This window comes from Balaenoptera acutorostrata, chromosome 8 (genome assembly GCF_949987535.1).
Source record: "Balaenoptera acutorostrata chromosome 8, mBalAcu1.1, whole genome shotgun sequence".
Lineage (NCBI taxonomy): Eukaryota > Metazoa > Chordata > Mammalia > Artiodactyla > Balaenopteridae > Balaenoptera > Balaenoptera acutorostrata.
This window is the reverse complement of record NC_080071.1, coordinates 8,105,980-8,118,814: the sequence shown is the minus strand read 5'-3', so window position 1 is coordinate 8,118,814 and position 12,835 is coordinate 8,105,980.

The window sequence follows — 12,835 nt, the reverse complement described above, 5'->3', positions numbered from 1 at the left end:
AAAAGACGAAAACTCTAATTCAAAAAGATACATGCACCCCAATGTTCATAGCAGCACTATTTACCAAAGCCAAGACATGGAAGCAAACTAAATGCCCTTCAACAGATGAATAGATAAAGAAGATGTGGTATATATATAAATATAATGGAATATTACTCAGCCATTAAAAAGAATGGAATAATGCCATTTGCAGCAACATGGATGGACCTAGAGATTATCATACTAAGTAAAGTAAGTCAGACAAAGACAAATATCATGAAGTTCCACTTATATGTTGAATCTAAAAATATAATACCAATGAACTTATTTACAAAACAGACTCACAGACATGAAAAACAAACTTAGTTACTGAAGGGGCAAGGGGTGGGAGGGATAAATTAGGACTTTAGGATTAACATATACACAATACTATATATAAAACAGATAAACAACAAGGACCTACTGTATGGCACAGGGAACTATGTTTAATATCTTGTAATAACCTATAATGGAAAAGAATCTGAAAAAGAATATATAGGTGTGTGTGTGTATGTATGCATATATATGTATATATGTAACTGAATTACTTTGCTGTACACCTGAAACTAACACAACATTGTAAATCAACTATACTTAATTTTTTTAAAAAATTAAAATTTAAAAAAAAGAAATGGAGCCATGGTCTAAATGGAAAATATGTACAACTGTGGAGGTGGAGGGAAGCAGTTAGTTCAGCTACTATGACATACCATAAACTGGGTTGTTTAAATAACAAAAATTTATTTCTCAGTGTATGGAAGCTGGAAGTCCAACATCAGAGTGCCAGCACAGTCAGGTTCTGGTGAGAGCCCTCTTCCTGATTTGTAAATGATTGCCTTCTCACTATGTCTTCACAGGGTGGAGAGAGACATCATCTCTCTCATGCCTCTTCTTATAAGGCCACTAATCCTGTTCATGAGGGCTCCACCCTCATGACCTAATTACTTTCCAAAGGCCCCACCTCCTAATACCATCACACTGGAGATTAGGGTTTTGACATACAAATTCTGGGGGAGATACAAACATTCAGTCTACTGCAGGGCAGAAGTAAAAATATGGTATTAGGACCTGAAACTTGATAAATTGCAAAATACATCTCTCCCTCCTGTCTTGTTCCTGAGATCTGTTCCTACTTCTGCATATAAATTACTAGGTACAACTGTATTTTCTATGAAATGAAACATTTGAAAGAGAAATGCCAATATATGCATTCTTGTGTGCATATATTATATATATATTTCTGTTATCTTAACTCTGGGTTAGGAAAGTGGCCCTTCTGAACCAGAGCACACTGTCCCACAAAGAATAAACACAAAAATGAGTGACCATGAGTGTCTGTGTGCCATCCTAAGATAATAAGCACCTTTGAAGGGGTATTCATTTTTTCAGGCCCCAGAGGCACCATGTACTGCCAGGAGACAATAATATTTCTACTTATCCCCAGGATACCTGGGATAATCTAGTCACTATGCAAAAATATTGTTGAGAGCTTGAGATAAAAAGGAGTCATAAACAACAAATCTACAGAGGAGAGCTCTCTGCAACCTTATAAGCAAGAAAGACTCTGGGTCCTGGAAGAGATTTGCTCTCTGTATTTTGATAACTTAATAGTCAGTGTGGTCACAACTCTGAAAAAAGTCTGATCTTCCATGAACTGAACTGCTTATCCATAAACAGTCTCAGAGAGCCTTGATGGAGATAAAAATGAGGTGTGCTAAGGAAATCTCCGTGTTGTGAAGACAGGGAGTGGGTGGCCATTTCTAACCTCTAGTAAATCATCTAATTCATTAAAAATTCTGGCCCATTGTCAGAGAGCCTGGTGTGATAAATCTTTTCATTCCCCAACTTACTTTTATGAGAAATGCCATAGCGTGGCAGCAAATATATCCAATAACTATTGCCAGATAATGACAAATCTCTGATACCTTTTGTCACATTATAGTCTATGTTGCTAGTTTCGTATTTACAAGCAAATTGTTACCTCAAAATATGAAACACTGGCATTTAGAGAAATACAGAATTTACTCACTTCCCTGGAATTCTGCATGACAAATTAGTACTATGCTTTAACTCTAATAAATGTAGCTGTAACCGAGTTTTCATAAACATTCTTGAGATGTTCTTCTGGAGTAGCTTTATTTTGGCACCCTACTTTTCCTGCTTAAACAAATGAAAAGGTTGGCTGATATTGTCAAAATACAGCACTTCTGGTGAACCAAGAGCCATTTATTAAAATAATGTATTGATGCGGTGTCATAAAACACAAAATCACATTTCTACAGGAAAAACCTATTACCCTAAGCCAAGATTATTTTATTTTAAAAGAAAAATTATTGCAGTTGTGGATTCTGAAAGTAATATGATATGGTTCAGACCTCCGCCTTTCGGAGACTAACCAGGGGGCTTTTAATGCACAGTGATATGTTATGTAAAAGAGATATTTGTGTAATTAAGAAGTCTTCTTGTCTTCATAGAAATGCATTAACTGGAAGTAGATTCTGGATATCTTATGACTCCGAATAACTAACTTAAGGACACAAATACGATTTATCACAGTTGTGGAAAGGGTTTAAACTAACACATAGGCAAATGTGACAACAACTAACACACACCACACACACACACACACACACACACACACACACACACACACACACACACACCCCTCCTGGAGGGTCAGGGCTCTCCAGAGCTGACCATTTTCCTGACATCGTCTTAATCTTGTCCTTTGTCACAGCACTGCACTTTTTGCTCTAAAGGTTTCAGCACTAAAAAGTGGGGAGCTGAAGCCATAGTTCAATTCAATTTATTTTTATATTGCCTCTCATACAAAGTCTCTCAAAACGCTTTACAGTAAGAGATAAAATAATCTTATAACACTTGCCCATATTTGAAACAGCAGCACTCACCCAGACAGCAAGGGGGTAAAGCCATGCACAGTCATGGGTCAAAGTCCCTGGCGAAGCACCCCTCATGTAGAAGCCATATAAATGAACATTTCAGCAGAGTGACGTGGCCACAGACCATTACTCGACAAGACCCACTTTCTCAAGGGACAAGTAAGAGGCTTCATTTTTCTATTCAAATAAAGCATTATCTCTCCTCAACCTGCGGTGATCTCAACTGGTGACCAGTTTCCTCTCACATGCAAAACTAAAGAGCCAAAGCACAGGAACATGTTTTCTTTCTATTGTTGCCAATTACTTTAATCACACATGATTTATGGCTTCCTGGAAAGCAGTTATTCTGGGGTACCTCTTTTAGTTGTCTGTGTTCCACATTTTGGCCACAAGAGGTAAAGGAGAAAGGCTGGTGGAAAGACGAAAATGAGTAGGCTCTCGTTCAGTCAACCTACAGCACAGAAAAAAGAAATGCTTACACTTGAAGCTTGAAAACTCGGAATGAATCAATGGCACTCTGGGGCAGGAAGAAGGAATAAGGGAGGATAATGGAGAAAGGAATTTTGCTAGATAAGGCAGCCCAAATTAAATAATAATTCCCATTGTAAAACAACAAGAACAACGAATGTCTGGAAAGGATAATGAGGAAGCCAATCCTGGCAAAAGAAAATTAGGTCAAATCGATATATCAGGTTTGTGTAGCACTTTTAACTTACAAAAGGGTTTTTCTGGACTTGATGTAAAGAAATTGGAGATGTTACTAGTCTCTGAGAGTGACTGAGTTATCCAGCATCGGAAGAAAGTGCAGTCCGCAGTTAAAAGCTACCACGTTTGCAAAGATGTTCTTTTACAAAGCAAATAACAGTTTGAAATTACCAAGCCCCAGTGAAAGTAATTCTCAAAAAAGAAGCTTTTCTCCCGACCCCCACTACACCTCACGTACTTTTTCAAGTATTGAGACAAAACACTCTCTATAAAAAGCATTTTTTTTCAAAAAGTACAAAAATTCAAAGAAGCCTCTGGCTCCAGGAGAATTCACAGTATTCATATCAGTAAATGATCCAAAATGTATTTGTTTAGGAAGCATGTTTCTAGTAGGATATGAACCTTTTCTACCCTCTACTTCTTTAATAGAATCACATCTTTATAATACATAATAACAAAACAGAATATATTGTAACTCATTTCTTGACCTTTTAATATTCCTGTCACTGATTGTCAGAGTTGAGAACTACTCTCTATCCTGAGGTGATGGATTATTTAATTAACCATTGACCTTTTCCCAACATTTGTTGACAATGAGCATAGTCCCATGAAAGCTGTCTGCTTTGGATATTGGTCAATTCTGCATTTTCTGTTTATCAATAGGAGAATGTCATTTTTTGTAACTCAGATCAAGTAACCAGAATTACTTCTGCCATTTATTTGTCCAAACCTATTTTCAAATGAATTCATGTCTGTTTCCTTTTGACTATTAGAAAAGAACAATAGGTTTAGTATACCTTTTTAAAACAAATTCCATGTCAGCAAGTATGGCTGATAGAATTTAATTGAATCAACCTACAGAAAAATCATGTTTTCTAGTAATGGATCTTTTGAAAAAAGCTGCAGCAACTTTTTTCTTATGATGTACTCCTCTCCAGGTCTCCAGTTGAATCCAACTTTTTCTAGGGAATAAGCTCCTTCAGGAAAATGAAGCAGACCCTTCCAATAGTTATTTGTAAATTCCCTTCATTACTGAGGAAAATGTTCCTGCATTTTTTCAAGGGCTATATTCTTCATTGAAGGTAAAAAAAAAAAAAATTGTGGAAGATTCTGGCTAATTAAACAGTAAAATTAGAATCTTTTGTTGGAATGACTGGCTTCTTAATACACATAGTAAATAGCATCTTTGTGAGCCCCAGCAGTCCCACACCTATCCACTTTCTTCTGGACAGGCTTTTCATCTTGGATGCCACAGTGAGGGAGGTTAAGAGTATTGCAAGCCCAAGCCTGAGTTTTCATCAAGAATGTTCCATTTCTGCAGACACCTCTGCTCCCAAGATCAAGTAATGTGGTACTTCAGACAGGGGAAATTTTTCAGAGAATCCGAATTGGCCTCCTTTCTCTGTTGGCATTATTACTGTATGTTCATGTCTCAAAGAGTTTTTTGAGTTCTCAAAGTTTGATTGAGGGCATATCATTGTGTAAAAGGGTTTGGATCCAGACCGTCCTGAACCCCAGGATCTTAGTTCTTTTTCTTTCTGGATGATACTGTGCACCTTATTTATTTTCTTGGTGCCTCCATTTCCTCACCTAGGAAATGGGAATAAAAATACCCACCTCTCCCACTTACTGTGAAATGGGAAGAGATAACATCTGCAAAGCTCCTGGCAAATAGTAAAAGTCCAATTAAGACAAAGCTGTTCTAATGTAATACTGAATTTTCCAGTTTGTCATGTGGACATGGCCATTATCTCTGCAGAGTGGAATTCAATATATTAGAGATGTTTCAGCAACAACTGAAGTCCATTTCCATCTCCCTGGAGTCTACAGTGTTTAAAGACTTGATATTATGGAAGTATATTGTCTTCATTAATTTATGTTAATTTTTAATGTTAGTGTGGCAGTATGGTATAATATATACAAAAGCCTGCGTGTATGTGTGTGTGTGCTTATATACACAGGTGCACATTGCACACACACAGATACTGCAGGGAGAAAGAGTTTTGATCCTAAGAAAGCAGATTTTCATTAAAGCCTAAACCTGGGACATAATATAAAGCATTAATTGTAATAGGGGCCATTTTTTTGCTTGACAAGGAAAGAAAAAAAATTCTTAAAATGAAGCTGTTTGGAAATTAGCAAAAACATAATATATTTACTGATCATATTTTATGAAAATGTGACTGAAAGTAAACGATAGAGCTTTACAATTATGTCCAGTGAAACAGCACATGCAAGCTACGTTTGTACTGTTTTCTTATAGATCTGTTAACCATGTTATTTCCTCTGGCATCTATCAATTTCCCTTCGAAGTCAAAGAGTTTATCTCCAGTTAGTACAGAACCACATGGGCATATCATCTGATATCTAGATGGTTAAGTTGTACGTTTGATACATGGGTGACATTAATGTAATATTATGATGGATATCTATTAGCACGTACATCACCGAAACACGGACTCTCTAACGTCTTTGACAGTGGCTGCCCTTTCCATGTCAGTGTCAATCCACACCAGAATCACAAGAATGAACAAACGTGACAGGAGAGGCTGTACCAATTACAGATGAAGGGATACTGTCTACTCCCACCATTTGATGTGATTTATTTGGCAGTCCTTCTGCATTTGTAGGCAGCTGTTTATGAAGTGACAAATGGTACTCAATGACATTGAATGACTTCTCTAATCAATTTAACTTGTCTAAAAAGTGGTCATGAATTGTAGTGTCCGTCGAATGTGAGTAGATACAGAAAACTTTCAACTTTCTGCACTAAAAACATATATTCCAAATATATACCCAAAAGAGTGAAAAGAATAAATAATAAAATTAGTTTATTTTAATAATTATCTTTCAAAGGAGCTAAAAAAAATACCATGTTTTATAAGCTTTTTACTCAAGGAGTTTTTTTAAGTAGTATTTTTTTATTGATTTGAGAGAGATGCTTTTTTCTTGGTCAGTTTTATTTGTGAGAAGGGGGAGCACACAGTTAACTACATAAATGCATAATTCTCTGGTGGAAAGGGAAAATAATTTAACAAGGATTGTCAGTGAAATGATTGAGGCCGCTATTATATAGAAAGCCTTTGGGCTTATGATTCCAAATATTGACTAAAGTTTTCAATTTTTATTTAGTCTATTTAAACAAAACTATTTTAGTCTAAGCGATTTTATTGATGAATTTATTTGAATTAATTATAACTTTAAAAAATTATCCATTACGCACAGGTTTGGTCACATAAGCAGAAGTCGTTTCCCTTACACACTGCAGAAATGTATACCCTTTAAAACTGACATGTATTTTAAATAAGACTTTCATCTCACACATATAACTAGTATAATGGAATAAAGTCATAGGCTAGGCTAACCTTACATAAGTGTATTTAGGTATTTATTTCAATTTATTAGATGTAGATAGTCTTTTACATACTTAATTCAAACCACTACTGCTATAAGCCAAGAATGATTTTTTCCTATCTCTGAATTATTCAAATTTATTAAACAATATTTCACATTTGTTTGACACCATGTCAAACTCAGGACTCCTAAAGCACGGCTGCAGCTTTGGAACTGTTATGCTTTCTCGGACTTTAATCATTTTTGGCAAGGCTCCATTTCCTGTCAGAAAGTGAAACAGCTTTGGAATGTCATTTTCACGAAAGAAAACAGAGAGAATCCGAGAGGAAGTTCTCCTCCACTCCAGATCCCCTAAGATACTCAAACACGCTCACAGGAGGGCTGGAATACATCAAACATTAGCAGAGGGAAAAGGACACAATTTTCCCACATTAAAATACATGGATAAAGTTGAACTTCTGCTAAAAATAGTTCCCATGACTAATCCTATTAAGTTTAAAAAATTGGGCAGTATCTTCCTTGAAGCAGAATTTCTCTCTGCCATCACACTGTGCTGCTGCCCACCACCCCCCGCCCCCGAAAGCCAGCAGCCCCTCAATGTTAGGCCCTCATCTTTCCCTTTGTAATGACATTAGGAGAAAGGGAACAGAGAAAAAAGATTGGACAGTGCCTTTTATTCAGGTCTCAAATATCAAAGAAAACCAAAAGTAAGATAAACAGATCAAAATTATCTCAGAATACCAAAAATTCTGAAGAGCAATATACTGTCCTTATACATCTGCAATGTTTTCCCACTCACTCAATGTCCCCAGGGAGCAATGAGATTGCAGAAAGCAAACTAAGATGACTCTGAGCTATGCCACTTCAAAGCCTAGACAATGTTGGATGCAAAAACTGAGCAGCAAATGGAAAAATTCTATACTGTTTTGGAAATGGAAGCCCCTGATTTTTGCCTCATATGACAACCATATGACCTGGATAGGAATGAGGAGGGGATGAAAACGGATCACTGAAAATGCCCAGCAAAGCTGAAAGATCCTGAACCAAGTACATATGTTGTTGTCTAAGAGAGAGGACGCCATCAGTGTTCCCACCCTCTTCAGCTCACACTGATAATCAATGCTACTTTGGTCTTCCAGAAGGGGAGATATGGGAATATAAAGTAGTCACTGTAGAAGGAGTCATTAGGTACCATGATATCGGCATATGTTAGCTAAGTGATTAGCAATGGTGAGGTTCAGCTGCAATGAAACCTAAACCCAGCTGATGCCATTAACACGCCGGATCTAATGAACTCCATAGACCACATTAAAGCAGAGAAAGCAAAACAACAATTGGAGAATGGCTTTTAAAGAAATCATCAGTCCAAAAAAGGAGGGGGGATATATGTCATTTGAAAAACCTTAGTGGGACCACTGGACAGTCACTTACTTAAGCATTTGTTTTAAAGGACAGGCAGGTAACCCATCCCTAATTATGAGGAGATATTTTAGAAATTATTTGTGCTTTTCATCTTTCTAGTTTTGCATTAGTATGTAGAAAATGAATTAACCAACTGATTCAGAGTTTTCCACTTTGTCACCATAGTGTGCCAATGCCTGAAAGCTACATTCGTCATAAAGAAAAGATCTTTTGTTATGGTTTCTAAATCAAAGTATACATGTTTAAGCTAATCTGTAATTCACACCCACTCAAGCATTGGTCTTATTCTGTATAATGCACTTCATTGAAAAGTGTGACCTAGAACTCTATCAACAATGTAGTTCTGTCCAGAGAGGATTCGTTCACCTTCACGCTAACCAAGTTTTTCAGTTTGCCTTGCATGTTTAAAAGGTTCTAGCTTAATAGTTACCAAAGCAATTAAAAGGGAAAATCTTCAAGTTCACCAAAGGAATGTAACTCTCAGGGTAAGAGGCAGTGCAGTGAGTAGTAAAGCATGTGGGTGCAGGAGCCCCAAGGCCTGGGTTTAACTCTCAGCTCTGCTACTTACTAATTCTAAAGCGGTAATTTTCGCAGCAATGATGGGTCAGAAGAAAAAGAAAGACTATAAAGAGTTAAGATAGACAAGGAATGACTGAAAGCAGCAAAAAAGTGGTTTTTCTTCCCTTTTGAGCATCAATCTTATAATTCCCACAATGCCAAACTTAATATTGTTAGTCAGTCAGTGAATTTGGGCCGTGGTCTTCTGTGGATATACATGGCTTGCCTCTGCCTGAACCATCAAACAACGAAGCTGAATCACTATCCCCTGGGGACCAGCAGGATCCAAAGGGCTATGAATTCAAACTTTCAGAAACTTTGTACAAAGCCTGTATGTCAACACACACAAACAATTAGGAAGGATAAGCCATTGCTCTATAAAGCAGAATCATCCCACATCTAGAAAGGTTGCAATTTTATAAGCCATTTATAAAAGTTTCAGGGCAACATGACCCAAGCTCAGAGAACTTCAGGTTTCTCTTTAAAGAGCCAAATTACAATAGATATTTTGATTTTAAAATTTAAAATAAGTGAAGGGATTGTCATTTTGCAACAGGGGGTATAGGCCAGATCTTAGCACATGCGGGCTTATATAAAAATATAAGAAAACATAAGCCCATTTCCCTAGCCTTAGGGGTTTGAGCCACGATTCAGATTCCTGTGTTCTAATTCTGCTTGGCCACTGACTGATTGTGTAAGTCTGTACTAAATCTCTCTTGCCTCAATGTTCCTTCATGTAAAATTGGGACAATAATCATGGCTACCGCATGGGGTTATTGTAAGAACGAAATGAGAAAATACATATTAAGCACTTAACACACTGCCTGGTACACACAAAGCAACCCCAATAAACATCAGTTATTGTAATTTGTTGTGCTAGATATTATTGTAGATGTGTATCATATTATGTGAAACTCTCTTAATTCCAGATTCCTGGGAACCAGTTCCCCTTCTCTTGTGCCTATATGCTCATCAGCTAACCTCTGTACAAATTCTAGCATGAAAGATTCTTCTCCTCAGGTCCTCCTCAATTCCTCCACACCAGTAATGACCCTAAATCTTAGGAATCCAGTTCAACCATCACTTCTTCTTCCTCTCTGCTACCTGCTCTGTCCTGCTTCTCTTCTCTATAGCACTAAGTTCTTTGGTCATTGACTGCGAATCTCAGTGTTCCTAAATTCAATAGTGAGGCCTTGAAACCTAAGAGAACTTTTTCGACAGCGTAAACATATCTGGATTTATTGGCCAGCTGAGTCCACCAGCAGATGATTCCAACTGTCCACTGACTTTTCATGGTTACTTTTGTGTTGACTTCTTTGCAAACCCAGCACTGCCAGCCTAAACCTAGATTTCTGAAGAATGCCTGTAGGGGAAGAGTCACCACAGATCGACTCTGATGAACAGCTTGCTGCAGCTCTAATGGTGAGAAATATAAAAGGCATCATACATTAAATTTAATGTTGCCTCATTAGTCTTAATTAGATTCCTACATTACACCAGGATTATGGTTTCTCCGTGTTTATGATTTCTCCTAAAATGAATCTAGCCCAGATAATACTTCGGTGTACTTTTTAAACCTTTGAATAAAAATCTCCACTAATGGATTAATATTAATAATAAATATTCTTGATCTTATAAAAATAATAGCAAAGAAAGGGAAACTAAATTAGTGTATTTCTAGAAGTTTCATGTCATGCATAAATCCTATAAAGGAAGTCCTGTAACTTAGGAATAAACTTAAAAACTGTAAACATTTGCTCACTAAGAAAAGTAATTGGTCTATTATTCCCTTTATTCCCCATTCTATCATTATGCATAATATGTAATATGTTTTTTTTCAATTAAAGAATAGTTGCTTCCTGCCTCCTCTCCCCATTTCATAGTTTAGCTTCTGCTTTTATTGGCATTTACTGTGATGACATATCATATTCAGTATTATCATATAGCTATTAAAGTATTAAGTAACTTGAGAAACCATAGAGTGCAATCCTTTTTTAATTATAAAGAAATTGTGGCCCACAAGTTTTAGAGACTCATGGAGAACATAGAGGTAATGGTGAATCCTTGACCTGAAGCCAGGTTTTCTGGCTCACAACTCATCATACATATGATCAACTCTCTAATGTATCTGAGAATATATTTTACTGCCACGTTCCAAATGCACACTGCAATGCAGGCCTCCAACTCCTGACTCTGAGTTCACATGTTCATGCAGCTGCCATACCTAAACAGATTCTGAAATACCTGTTGCTTGGCTGCAATTTTACCGGCAATCACACGCTCATAAAAAGAAAAACCAAAGAAAATATACTGTAAATCAGGTCTATTAAGAAGACTTCTTCAGTTCTTTGTCACTGGATAGTGAAAGGGTTAGTGGTGTAGAAGCTTTAAAAGCTTACATCTCACTTATACGTATATGCTAGTAATTAAATGATTATAACAGACATTAAACAACAAATTAAGGACTTCATTCCTACTGTAGACTCAGGACTAACTAGTTTTGACTCCTGTTAAAAATGGACATAATTTCTTCTTCTTGCCACTCTGGGTTCCCCACTGCCCTCCAGCATTTGGTGAAATCTGGCCAATGCCATGGCAGAGCAAAGTCTCATCTAGGAGGAAAATATCAAGATTTAGGGGCTAAAGAAGGAAAGGAGAGAGTGACGAGGAGAGAAGAATTCAGAATCAAACAATATTCTTGTGCAACTTGGAAACACCAGCTTAGCATGGAAAACATTTCAAATTTGCCAGCCCCTTGAAACTGTGAGCATGAGGAACAGACAGCCATGGGAAAGCTGGAAGGCTTGGAAAGAGCCAGTGAACACTGAGAAGTCAAAGAACATTTTAGGCCAAATAGCTTTTGGTCAATATGTATATATTCATTTCTGTAATCTACATATTTTGGAAATGAAGACCTATTTGCCAAACCAGCAAAGGTACCTATATGTTCACCCAGGGATTATACACAATTATCATGAGTCATTTTCCATCATTTATGCTAACTAGTTGTTAATTTAATGACTCCTCATAACAACCCCCTGGATAGTACATATTCTAAAGCCTGAAGTTCCTAAAAAATTATAAAACCACTTCCAAATCAATTCCAACATTTGAAAGTTAAACATATTACATTTTGGTGAATGAAACTTTTGACTACACAGTTGCATATTCAGGTAAAGTGAGGTCTGAACGTTTTCTGAACTAGAGAAAGAAATTTAAAGAAGATAAAGACATATGTGATATAACTGTTTATGACTTAAAGTTATGTAATTTATGATATAATTACAGCATTTTTATTGTGCATATTTTAGAAGAATACAAACTTTTAAAAGTTAAGCATTAAATACTCAAAAAAAATGATATCCCATGAAATTTTAACAAATTTATAGTGGGAGATCCAATTCTAATAGCCGTGTAATGAAATGGACAGTAGTTTTGCTATTAAACTTTTGGTTTAGTAGCAAACTATCAAACCACCCACGAAATGTCAAAATAGTCTATACACCTCAGAGTTAGAGGTGTCTGACTTTCCATGATTTATGGTAACATTATTTATAATGTATTTTCTGCTCATTTCAGTCCAGTGCTGTACCTTTTATAAACCTACTGATTAATATCAAACAGTGAACAAATCTGACAAGCAGGATTACCAATCTAACAAAACTGTTTATAGTGTGAATGAAAAAAGCACACCATTTCCAGGCAATGTACTTAATAATAAAATCCTGTTTTACTTAAGTGGTGAAGGGATTATTTAACTGTCAAAGTTCCTTTAACTGTTAAGAGTTGCCACATTAAAGATACACTATTCAAAAGCACCAGCAGAATATTTCATGCCAGTTTATTCATCGTTATCATATTTCATCTTTAAATATAGT